Source organism: Palaemon carinicauda, chromosome 1 (genome assembly GCF_036898095.1).
Source record: "Palaemon carinicauda isolate YSFRI2023 chromosome 1, ASM3689809v2, whole genome shotgun sequence".
Classification (NCBI taxonomy): Eukaryota; Metazoa; Arthropoda; class Malacostraca; order Decapoda; family Palaemonidae; genus Palaemon; species Palaemon carinicauda.
The window spans coordinates 269243471-269256853 of NC_090725.1; the positions used below are offsets into that span (position 1 = coordinate 269243471).

At 46.3% G+C, this 13383-nt stretch overlaps 1 protein-coding gene across 1 annotated transcript in view; it reads left to right on the plus strand.

The window, feature by feature from the left end:
* Positions 1-1664: 1664 nt before the first annotated feature.
* The window catches only part of Ent3 (equilibrative nucleoside transporter 3), a 119690-nt gene continuing 107971 nt past the window's right edge, over positions 1665-13383 (plus strand). Inside the window, exon 1 of the mRNA XM_068390420.1 lies at positions 1665-1758. The gene's annotated coding sequence lies outside the window, so the exon portion shown is untranslated. The remainder of the gene's footprint in view (positions 1759-13383) is intronic.

A 13383-nucleotide genomic window follows, 5' to 3' on the forward strand; every position in this document is an offset into this window, starting at 1 on the left:
TGGTATCAGATTTGAATTATTATCCGTGGAAGAAGTTGAAATGTTTAATGCGAATACACGAATATATATATATATATATATATATATATATATATATATATATATATATATATATATATATATATTTATATATATATAGTATATACACACACACACACACCTATATATATATATATATATATATATATATATATATATATATATATATATATATATATATATATATATATATATATATATAGTTTGTGAATTACATAATGAGAGAACAAGAAACTAGGAATTGTGCAAATGATTGGTATCAGATTTGAATTATTATCCGTGGAAGAAGTTGAAATGTTTAATGCGAATACACGAATATATATATATATATATATATATATATATATATATATATATATATATATATATATATATATATATATATATAAAGCTCATGAAATGTGGTTGGGAGAGGCATGGGGATCTAAAAATACCTAGAAGCAATAAAAGGCTATTGCGTAGGTAAAGGTCAGAGCATTTTGAAATTATAATGATGGGAAAATAGTGAATTAGGAAAAGGCTAATAGGATATAAGCTTATTCTAGAATAAAAATGCTTATAGGTACGGAAAGGGGAAAGACTAAGTGTCTGACATTTTTCTGTAGGTCTAGTTTACACCCTTTTAATAAATTTGGGGACTCATATTTATTCCATTAAAGATTATATGATGTATGTTCTGGAACCCCTTTTGGGTTTTATGAAGGGAAATGGAGAGATATTAGTAAAAAAAAGAAATATGAAATTTCTAATATAGCTTTACAATATGACCCAGCTAAATTTTCCTGGATATTTTGTAATAATTGGTTTGTTAGCAATACTAGATTGGATGCTAGTTGGGTTGTCATTCACTCAGTGATGTGATAATGTTACTAACACATGATTTACCAGGTAGTAAGTTGGCCACCACCCGTTGAGATACTACCGCTAGAGAGTTATAGGGTCCTTTGACTGGCTAGACAGTACTACATTGGATCCTTCTCTCTGGTTACTACTCTTTCCCTTTGCCTACTTATACACCGAATAGTCTGGCCTATTCTTTACAGATTCTTCTCTGTCTCCATACACCTGACAACACTGAGATTACCAAACAATTCTTCACCCAAGGGGTTAACTACTGCACTGCAATTGTTCAGTGGCTACTTTCCTCTTGGTAAGGGTAGAAGAGACTCTTTAGCTATGGTAAGCAGCTCTTCTATGAGAAGAACACTCCAAAATCAAACCATTGTTCTCTAGTCTTGGGTAGTGCTATAGCCTCTGTACCATGGTCTTCCACTGTCTTGGGTTAGAGTTTTCTTGCTCAATGATACACTCAGGCACAGTTTTCTAATTTCTCTTCCTCTTGTTTTGTTAAATTATTTGGGGTTTATATAATTATGAAATATTTATTTTGGTTTGTTGCTGTTCTTAAAATATTCTATTTTTCCTTATTTTCTTTCCTCACTGGGCTATTTTACCTGTTGGGGGCCCTGGGCTTGTAGCGTCCTGCTTTTCCAATTAGGTTTATAGCCTAGCAAGTAATAATAATAATAATAATAATAATAATAATAATAATAATAATAATAATAATAATAATAAACACATTATTAGTGCAAAGAACTGATCTTGCAGAACGAGTTTCTGCATTTGTTTTGCTGTGGTCCTTCAGAATGACAATTTGACAACCAACTATGACTTAAGTATTTGGACAACAACTCTTCAGAAGAATGTGAGCTTTCAAACGTAAGTATTGCATGTTAGTGGCATAAGGATGGAAAGATTGTACATTTTAATCTTGTAAATTGTGGTCTAATTTCTATAATGCTGTAGAGAACATTACTGTTGTTTTTAATGAATGGATAAACTAAGCTGTAAGTCCTTTCATAGGCGTAACTAGTCTTGACAAAGGAACAAAAAATAAATCGTCTGTATCAAGTATTATTAGAGAAAATTCTTATATCTAAGTTTTACAGTGCATGGTTGGTATTAAGCAGCTCAGGCCATTGTTTTAAAGAACACGAGTTAATATTCAAAAGTAGCCTTTAATCATTTTGGAGAAGAAAGATGTGTGCCCAGTGTATTAATAATTATTTGGATTAATTTAGGCCTATGTAAGTGTCGGAAACCAGTATTTTTTAGGTTTTAAGTTCTACTGATGCATAGTAAGATATGCCTGAGAAGCATATTCACCCGGAATACAAACACAGTTATACAACATAACCTAAAATCCTCCACTTACCCCAAGGAAAGATGCTGTAGTTGGGTGGGTTAAGATGGACCAAAATTAAACTTGCTTTTACTTGTTTTTTGGGGGATTTTATTTACCTATAGTATCTACACACATACAAAGTCCGTTCATTCATAATTGTACTTTCAAATTATTCTTAAACCAATTTTATCAATAATTCTATACCATCAAAATCTCACTTATATTATAATGAAGACTCCATATTTTTGTTAAATTATTCAGAAAAATATCACAACCTAATGTTTACCTGTATCAGTAAAGCTAATTAGCGTCAACAATCTTCGATCCAATGAACTTGAAGCACTAAATTTTATACAAACAGTAACAGTATGAATCAAAGTATATTTATCAGAACCCCTCAATATTGTTTTTCACTCACAAATGTGACAATATGAATCAATTGCTAAAGTTTGGGACTCTACATCCTTCTTTCATGAATACTCACAGCTAACACCAGTCTTTACCACACTCAACATTGATTTTCAGCTACTGTATTTAAAAAGCAAAGTATTCATTGAAGTCTGCAGCTAATAAAACAATATGTTCTGGCAATATGTGCAAGTTCACTCTTCCAGATAAGTTTTTCTTTCTTCACACTGTTCCATCTACAGTATAGCCTTCCAGCAAGAACATCTGAAACTTCTAAAATATTAGTGCACAGACCATTTGGCACATTTGGACAAACCAGCACAGATATCAAAACCACATGGAAATGGGAGGGAAGTCGCAAATCTTTGGATCAGCTCAACATTCCAGAAAGAGAAGACAGAATTGTGGAAAATAGACAATTTGGAACCAAATACATAAAAATAAAATTACTGCAATGCCTTGTCCTTACTTACCTGGGGTAGAGGGCTATACCTCCCCCATTACTGTGTCCTTGACGAAGCCGCCTGGGATTGCTGAGTTTTCCAATAGTTTATCTCTCATGAGTAAAGAGAACCTTCCCCATACGCATATATGAAGAAGTCTGCTCATGGTCCTCCGCTGGCATGAGCTCAGCAATTTGCATTAAACCATGCTTCACAAGTACGATCACCAGCATGAGCATGAAAACAATCTCCAAGACGTCCACAATCCCTGAAACAATGTCCGTGCCCACCTCCATGATCACGATTGCTTCAATGCTCATCCTTAAATGCACAATCGTCTCTACAATCACTGTTATCCCTACGATCACCGCCACTCTCACAATTGTCTTAACATGGACGTGGGTCATCTACTCTTCCACGTCCATGATCACTGGGATGCGTATGTGCTCTGAGATGTGCACAATCACCTCTATGCACAAGACCACCGGCACTCAATCGACCACCAGCACCCACATATTCACCGGCAAACACATAATCGTGATCACGCACATGGTCACTGAAACACGCAAAATCGCCTCCTTGTTCTAAACATCCACTATCCCAGTTACTTGAATGTTTAAATACTAGATAGTCTAGTTCACATTCTCTGAAGGCAAAGTCTCCTCACACTCTCAAGTCTCCCTGATTGTGTTCTGTTTCATGCTCTGAGACGTAAAGTACCTAATCCCCTTACCTTCTGGTACCAAGCAATCAGTCACAAGACAGATCTCCAGACTTGTTTATCTCTTGGGAAGGCTACTAGTGTTAGGTCATATGTGAAGCCTTATCATGAAAGAACTAAAAGTGAGAGAAAACGTGACCCTTTTGCACCTTGTGAACCTGACTCATACAAAGCTTTGTTACATATTCCTTTCGAGTCTCATCATAGGTCCAACCAATGAAATAGTCCAATACACTGAGACTGGTCTGAGTCGCAGGATTTATCCATGGATCTAGACCGGTCAGTTTTCAAAGACCCTTCCAAGCAGAGAGATCGTACCTCCCGTTGAAAGTCCCCTAAGCACCATCGTGAGAAGGAACAGGAACATGTGTCTCCAAGTGTGTTTAGTTTTCTTTGTGCAGGAGAAGTTCTCACCCTAGCCCTTCCTCTTCCAAGGATAGACACTTGAAGAATGATCCTTCAGATCGTTCAGTGTCTCACTCCCCCTTTTGCCCTTCAGAGTCTTGGCTACCTAACATAGCCTTGACTTCAGAAGGTAAGACAAGAAAAATCACCTTAACTTCAAAAGAATGATCTCCGACTTCCTTTGCTGTGGAGTACCAACTTACGGAAGGATGAACACACCATAGTTCCATCCAAGACCTCCCTTTGGGGCAAAGGCAGTGAATCTCAGGACAGGGTATACCCATCTACCTATGATTTAGGTCCACTGCTGGCGGAAAGTAAAAACCCTTGAGAGCATCCACCTTCCTTAAGGTATTGTCCCTTATTAGGGAGTTTAATGACTTTAGAGAAGTTTCCCCAACCCATTATGGGTGGGATGATGGCGGCTGAGTGATGCTTTGTTGCCCATCAAGAGTTGAGACTCTTCCTTGAGCTTCCTTGGTCATTTCTTGCATCTGGTGCTTTAATAAGGATGAGCTGCGAGTTCTCTGGGCGTAAGAATTTACTTCGCTCAAGCTTCTCTATCAAGACCTTTCTTCCATCCCTCTCTTGGCAGTGAAGATGCAGCAACAGGCTCAAGTACTAGGGCACCTTGTTTTTAGCATCGAAGTGTACAGCCATGGAAGCTGTGGCTATAGCCAGCCTGTGCACAACAATCTGGATAGACTAGTAGTTGGGAGCAATAGTGTACTTTGCTTTGTCTTTGGATTTGTCTAATCTGGAGATGATAATGATTCTCTTGGAAGTGAAGGCAGTAGCTACCTAATACATCAGTCTGTAAACCAGTATGGCAAACTGGATTTTAAAGAGTCTAAATTTAGTTCCAGGAAAATTCTCCAGTCATTTTGGACAGGAATGCACAAATTTTAGACACGACACTTCCTGCAGAACGTTGAGAATACTGTTGAAAACGCAGGCACCATGTTCCCCCCTTTCACTTCGAATCTAATTGCACCAGGAAGTGCGGTAGACGTTGGATGGGAGAAAGGGGTCATTGAGAGCGGCACTCCCCTCTTCCAGCTTCTGGAAGTGGGGAGATGACTGTCAAGCCATTGAAAATGTGGCAGTGAAACAGCACAGAAAGTGGGTGGTGGAAGTCCTATGGGACGGATCTCGCCCGCCTTTTACCAGCTCTTGTCCTACCCTCACTTGAACTCCGATAAATTCCTGATGTATATTCTGGAATATCCGAAAGCTCTAGTCCTTGCATCAGAAGTGATAGCAATTATGGAGAAGAGAGAGGTGTCATTTAAGGAACCTCAGCCTTCTACTTTGACCCAACCCAGATCTTCAGGACAGACTCCTCAGTCAAGGAGACCAGTTCAGCGAGGTCTAGCTCCAACTCAGTCAGTCCTGAAGAAACCCTCTTTTTCCAAGATTAAGGTTACACGAGAAGGAGAGGGAAAGGAAAAGAAAGATTTCTCTGCTAGGATGGGCATTCCCCCCATCCAACCGCCAGTTGGGGTGTTGCCTACAGAGGAATTGGAGGGGTGGTCATTCCGTGGGGCAGAGGACTGGACTGTCCGTTCCTCCAATCCGAGTACCTCCTCCCGTTCACCAGCTTCCCCCTCATATAATTCCTTCGCCAACGATGTCACCATCCTATCGTCAAGGGTCCCAGAAACATCAAGCACTTCTGCAGGAGTTTCAGGGAATGATTGACAAGAGTGCCCTGCAGTAGATTGAGAATGGGTGTCTTGGCTTCTTCAACTGACTCTTTCTTGTAAATAATGTTACTGGAGGCTGGAGACCTGTCATCTACCTCCCAACCCTGAACCTGTACGTCAGGCAAACTTAAATCAAGATTGACACAGTGGCTATGGTCATTCAAGCCATCAGAGCGGGCAATTTTATGCTCATGTTAGACCTGAAGGACGCATATTTTCTGGTCCCAGTTCATCCGGCATCCAGGAAGTACCTTTTGGGAAGGTACACCAGTTCAAGGTCCTCTGTTTCGACCTATCAACAGCTCCTTAGGTGTTTACAAGGATCTTGATTTTAGTGCTGCCTTTGACCGTGTAAATCATGAGGCCCTTGTTTTCAAACTGAAACAGTTGGGAGTGGGTGGGTCGTTTCTTAGCATTATTATTGATTTTTTAAGTAATAGATCTCAGAGTTGCTGTTGACGGGCACCATAGTGAGTATAGGAATGTGATATCCGGTGTTCCACAGGGTAGTGTTCTTGGCCCATTACTTTTCATACTATTTACACATGACATGTGGTTTGGCCTAGAAAACAAGCTTGTTGTATATGCAGATGATGCTACTCTCTTTGCATCAATTCCATCCCCTGAATGTAGATCTGGGGTTGGTGAATCCCTTAAAAGAGATTTAGCTAAAATTAGTGCATGGTGCAAATTATGGGGTATGAAGTTGAATCCTAACAAAACTCAAGTATGATTGTAATTAGGTCAAGGACGGTGGCTCCTCAACATCTGGATCTCAGTATTGATAATGTTTCTTTAAATTTGTATGACTCTTTCAAAATTTTAGGTGTGATTCTCGACAGCAAATTTACTTTTGAGAAACATTTAAGGTCTGTGTCTTCTTCAATTGCACAAAAAATAGACCTATTGAGAAAGTCTTTTAAGATTTTCAGTGATCAATCTATTATGAAGAAGTGTTTTAATTCTTTCATTCTACCTTGTTTTGAGTATTGTTCTCCTGTCTGATGTTCAGCTGCTGATTCTCATCTTAATTTGTTGGACAGAAACTTACGGTCTATTAAATTTCTTATTCCTGATCTAGATATTAATCTCTGGCACCGTCGTTCAATTAGTTCATTATGCATGTTGCATAAGATTTTTCATAACTCTGACCATCCTTTACATTCAGATCTCCCTGGACAATTCTATCCTGTTCGTAATACTAGGCAAGCAGTTAATTCTAATAGCCAGGCCTTCTCCATCATGAGGCTCAATACTATGCAGTACTCTAGAAGTTTTATTCCAGCTGTTACCAAGTTGTGGAATGATCTTCCTAATCGGGTAGTTGAATCAGTAGAACTTCAAAAGTTCAAAGTTGGAGCAAATGCTTTTTTGTTGACCAGGCGGACATGAATCTTTTTATAGTTTATATATGACATATTTGTTTTTGACGTTGTTAATAGTTTATATATGACATATCTGTTTTGACGTTGTTGCCTTTTTTATAATGATTTATTGTTAATTTGTTCTCTTCATTTATTTATTTCCTTATTTTCTTTCCTCACTGGGCTATTTTCCCTATTGGGGCCCCTGGGCTTATAGCATCTTGCTTTTCCAACTAGGGTTGTAGCTTGGATAGTAATAATAATAATAATAATAATAGTACAGTATCATCCTGGGTACATCTCAACAGGATCAGATTGTTAAGGTATTGAGACGACTGCCTTATTCTAACAGTGTCTCGATAGATATTTTTTGTACATAGGGACATGCTTAAATTGTTATTTGTTCCAACACGGAGTACTTACCTCGAACTACTTTCTTAGGAGTATCTGGGATCTCCTCCCAACCGACCAGAATTTTGTGTAGTTTACCCTACCTCCGTTTTCTATGCGGGGGAACCTCTGGCGGAGTGATACGCGCCATGAGGCGACCCGGGGTCAGAGAGCATGCTCGCTCAGGTCTCGACCTTCAGTAAGTTTTCTGGTCGCGTCGTGATAACATCTCGCCGTGCTCTCCTTACCCAGTGCGACCCTTTGTGTCCCCCGACCCTTTCTGTCCCACGCGATCCCCACGTGGTCCTCTTGTGTTCATACCTTACCTTATCCTACCTTTTCCCTCTGTGTTCCTGTGTCTTGTGGTGTTTTACTGGTTCGTTATGGAGCATCGCCGTCGTTGCCCCGGGCCTATGGCCGTTAAATCTTGTAGGGCTTTTCTTTCCAAGCCGGAAGTCGACCCCCGCTCCTTGAGTTCATCGTGTAGGGGCAGTGTGTGTTCCCCTGCTGCCACGTGTCCGGAGTGTGAATCCTGGAATGAAGTTCAGTGGGTGCGCTACGGCACCAAAAAGAAGGCTACCAAGAGGTCGCCGAAGAAGCCGAGCATTGCCTCGCCTCTTGCTTCGCCCGATGCCTCTTTGGAGAGAGCTTCTCTGCCGCCTTCCCCTACCCAGAGTAGGGGACGAGGTAAGACCGTTGCGGGGAAGCGGCCCATTGCTCTTCCCCAGGAGTCTGTGATGTCTGTTGGTGGGGATGTTGTGTCAGTTCAGGCAAGTGGGGGGCCTGAGGGAGGGACGGGAGTGTGTTCGGGAGAAGAGGTCCTGGTGCCAGCAGGTCCCGTCTCTACCGACGATCCTATGTGGGGGAAGGCCGCTACATCCTCTTCTCCCGCTTCCTGGGTCTGCGTTTCAGGTACGTCAGCGGCCGGGGGAGATGCCTAGATGGAGGATTCACTGAGTTCGGACCCCCTTGCGTGGTCGCCGCCGAGGACGCCCTTCAGGTCGCCTATGAGACTGGAGGAGGAGTTTACCCGTAGGAAAGTGCCTCGCTCTCCCCCGGCGCCCTCAGCAACGCTCCCGCCCGTCTTCACCAGCGGACCGGCACGAAGAGCCATCAGCAACTCGGGACGATTCGTACCATTCAGCACGTTCTTACCAGTCATCGGTCTCCTCTTTTGGGTCGTACTCTTTCTCCTCGGAGGACGAAGGTTCGAGGGACTCGAAGAGGAGACGAGAGAGGTCACGCAGGAGGAGGTCCCATTCCCGTTCCCAATCTTGCCATGCCAGGAGATGTTCCAGATCCCCCAGGAGGAAACACGGGAGGAGCCGCTTGTCAAAAGACGAATGGGTGCGAGTCACCATCCCACGCAGCCACCTCCTAGGAGCTTCAGCAGCCCCGAGTACCTCTGGCTGGCTCCCGAGAGCTCTTTCTCCATCCTCGAGGTACGGCCCCTCCAGCAGGCCCGAGCATCGACGGAAGTCCTCGCATCAGGTCTGGGTTGACAGGCATAAGGCCGCGAAGGTTCCGACTTCATCCGCCCAGCGGAGAGAGTTGCCCCTTCGGACTGGCAGCCTTGTCCCGGCCTCCGGTCCTTCAATGGGCCGCCCTGAACGTAAGAGTCAACCAGTTCGCACGGGGAAGCCCGCAGCCACATGGATCCCCGCAGGAGGGGGTAGGCCCATGACGGATACCCTGATGCCAATGGGGCTGCCCGCTCAGCGAGTCGAGCCGCCAAGGGCTCGCCACGAGAGAAAGATGCTTCCATCTCAAGCGGAGACCTGCGTCTTAGACGTACCTACTCAGGCGGAGGACCAGTCGGCCGAAGGCCTCGTGGATGGAGGAGAATGTTCGACGGACGAGGTCTCCACTTATAGGAAGGTCCTAGCCCTCATCAGGCGACATCATAGGCTGGATGAGCCGAAGCCCTCGACGGACGAAGCCTGGCTTTCCGGGCTTAGCAGGCTAGTGGATAACCCTGTGCAACAGAGGCCTTCTCTGGCTCTTCCCCTGGCGAGGGACGTTAGGCTGGGTATGGACCACATAGATAGGTTCACAGCCAGCCAGGAGGACGCTCCCAGGAATCAGAGCGCCTCCAAACTACTCCTGGGACTTAAGACACAGGAGCTATCTCCCGGAGGGGCGCCGCGCAGGTCCTTTACGGTTGAGCCAGCGATTGCTATCCTGAACCAGGGAGCCGCTGAAGATAGGACATCCTCCGATCCAGTGTGTTTTTCTCCGACGGAAACCTCCATGATGGAGGATATGGCCCTGGATTTGGTATACGCATCATCATGGTTGGACTGGTGGGCCTGCATGTTAGTAGGCTTTCAGGCCTCTCACGACCTCTCCGTCCCCGAGAACCAGACCTTGCTGAGGGAACTAATTAGCTTGGGGGGGGGAAGGCTCTCAAGTTCCTATCGTACCAGTCCCTCTCTCAGGCAGCCAACTGGGTCCTGTGGAAGAGAGACACAGTCCTGAGTAAGCTGGTCAGGAGACTACCAGACAGAGAAGCAAGAGCCTTAAGGAACTTACCCCTGTGGGGCGAGTCGGTGTTCCCCCTGAAGGCAGTGGAAGAGACTATGGAGAGGGTCAGGAAACTTAAGGATGCAGGAGAGCCCAGACCCCCTCCAGCAAGATGGCCTGCCCATAGGAGACCCTCTTCGGATGTCTCTCACCCTCCCCGCGCCTCGCCGATCCAGCCCAGAAGGGACACCCCGTCGGTGTCTTGGCACCAGCCCTCGCAGCCCTCCCGTAGGGGTACTTCGGCTCCTCAGGCGAGCTTCAGACCATCCTACTCTAACTCCAAGAGAGGACGCTCCAGCCGCACCTCTCAAAGGAGATAGGATGGGAGGCCCCCTACTCCTGCTGAAGCCTCAGGTAGGGGGATGCCTCAAACACTCTTGGCAAGCATGGTGGGACCACGGAGCGGATCCGTGGACCGTAGCAGTACTGAAGGAAGGATACAGGTTGCCCTTCCTAGCGGAGCCGCCCCTCTGATCCCGGACCAGCAGGCGGAGTGGTTGGCGCCCAAGGACCCCTTGAAAAAGACAGCGTTGCTGGAGGAAGTTTCGGCCATGCTCGCGAAAGGGGCAGTAGAGCCAGTCAAGTAAACCGGGTCCAGGGTTCTACAGCAGGGTCTTCCTGGTGGAGAAAGCCACAGGGGGCTGGAGTCTGGTCATAGACCTCTCAGCCCTCAACAAGTTCGTGTGCAAGACCGTCTTCAAGATGGACACCCCGAAGTCGGTCTTAGCAGCCTTGAGGGAAGAGGACTTCATGATGTCCATAGACCTCAAGGACTCCTACTTCCAGATCCCTGTCCACCCCTCCAGCAGGAAGTTCCTAAGAGTAAAATGGGGTACCCAGATGTTACAGTTCAGAACCCTCTGCTTCGGACTGTCGACAGCTCCTCAAGTCTTCACGAGGTTCTTCGCAATAGTTTCAGCCTGGGCACACGAACAGGGCATCCGCCTGATTCGGTACCTAGACGACTGGTTGTTGCTTTCAGCCTCAGAGGGAGCACTGAAGGATCAAGGCGCGAAACTTCTGCGGTTCTGCAGCGTCTTGGGTATCACCATCAACCTGGAGAAGTCTCAGCTGATACCCTCCACCAGGATGACCTACCTAGGGATGGTTGTAGACTCCCGGTTGGCGAGAGCCTTCCCCTCCGCGGAGAGACTGGACAACCTAGAGCAGATACTCCGGCCCTTCCTGTCGGGCCAGCCCAGGAGAGCCAAGGACTGGCAAAGATTGATAGGCCATCTCGTGTCGTTGGAAAAGTTAGTCCCCCAGGGGAGGCTTAAACTCAGGGGCGTGCAGTGGAACCTGAAGGAGCTCTGGAACCAGGGGGACTCCCCGCACAAGAAAGTCCCGGTGTCCCCAGAGACAAAGGAGGTCCTGAAGTGGTGGAACGTCAGAGCAAACACCCTCAAGGGAATGCCCTTCGCAGTCGACCCTCCGGAGATGCTGCTGTTCACGGACGCATCCAAGGAGGGTTGGGGATCCCATCTTCTCGACAAGACAGCAAAAGGAAAATGGGACGCCGAGGAGAGGAGCCGGCACATAAACGTGCAAGAACTGATGGCCGTGCAAAGGGCATGCCGAGAGTTTGTCCATCTACTCCGGGGAAACACCGTGGCTCTGATGTGCGACAACGCCACGGTGGTGGCCTACGTGAAAAAGCAGGGAGGACTGAAGTCGAGAGAACTGTGCAGTCTCACAATGGAATTCCTGGAAAGGGCAGAGGAGGAGCAGATCAAGATCACAGCCAGATTCATTCCGGGAAAGAGGAACGTCCTAGCCGACGGCCTCAGCAGCATGGGTCAAGTTGTAGGGTCGGAATGGTCCCTACACCCAGGAGTGGCCAAGACCATCATCCTGAAGTGGGGCTCTCCGGTAATAGACCTCTTCGCCACGAGACTAAATGCACAGCTTCCCGTGTTTTGTTCTCCTGTGCCAGATCCAACAGTAGTGTTCGAGGACGCCTTTCAACATCCTTGGGACAATCTCGACGTATTCGCCTTCCCCCCTTCGGAATGCTCAGACAGGTCCTCAACAGGGTAAGGCGGGCGGACAACCTGTGGATACTTTGGTAGCACCCTGGTGGCCGGAGAGGGAATGGTTCGCAGACCTAAAGGAACTGGCGCGCCTTCCACCTTGGCCACTTCCGGACAGGCCAGACCTTCTCCGGCAGCCTCATTTCCAAAGGTTTCATGAAAACCCTCGGTCCCTCCGCCTTCACGCGTGGAGGTTATCGAGCGTCTCCTGAGGAAGGAAGGATATTCGTCGAAGACCGCAGCAAGGATGTCAGGTTACCTAAGACGGTCGTCAGTCGCGGTATACCAAGCAAAGTGGGCTACCTTTACAAAATGGTTCTCCTCGAAGAACATCAGGCCGTTAGAGACCTCCATTCACGAGATAGCAGACTTTCTGGTCTATCTTAGGGACGAAGTGAGCACGTCCATTCCAGCCATCAAAGGAGTTCGAGCGGCGTTGTGCCAAGTCTTCCTCCTAAAGGGCATCGACCTAGGTGCTTCCAGACATATCTCGATGCTCATCAAAAGCTTCGAACAGTAATGTCCCCCCCAGGCCACTAGAGTGCCCCAGTGGGATGTGGCTAGAGTGCTGAAGATGCTTTCGGAGCCTCCCTTTGAGCCTCTCGAGGATATCCTAGACAAGGAGCTCACCCTCAAGATGGTCTTCCTGTTAGCCCTTGTGTCGGCAAAAAGAGTAAGCAAGATTCATGGGCTGTCTTACGAGGTCTCACACTCGAAGGGGTGGCGAGAAGCTACCTTCAGGTTCTTACCCACCTTTGTAGCCAAAACTCAGAACCCAGCTGTTTGGGACCCTAGGTTTGAAGGGTTCTCAGGGTCAGCAATCCTGCGGTCGGACAACCCGAGGGACTTGCTACTGTGCCCAGTCAGGGCAGTACCGAAGTACCTAGAGAGGACGGCTAGACTCCGCCCTAAGACCGAGAGTCTGTTCATCTCCTCAGGACTGGTGAAGAAGCCGGTTTCCAAGAATATGGTCTCCTTCTGGCTGCGGCAGGTAATCATGAGAGCCTACGACAGTTCAGGGGTCTCCCTTCCGGGAAAGCCTAGACCCCATGATATTAGAGGTCTGAGTACTTCGTTGGCCTTCGAGAGGAACATGGCAGTGGGCCAGATCCTGAGAGCAGGTACGTGGTCAAGACCATCTACCTTTACGGCTCACTACCTAAAGGAAT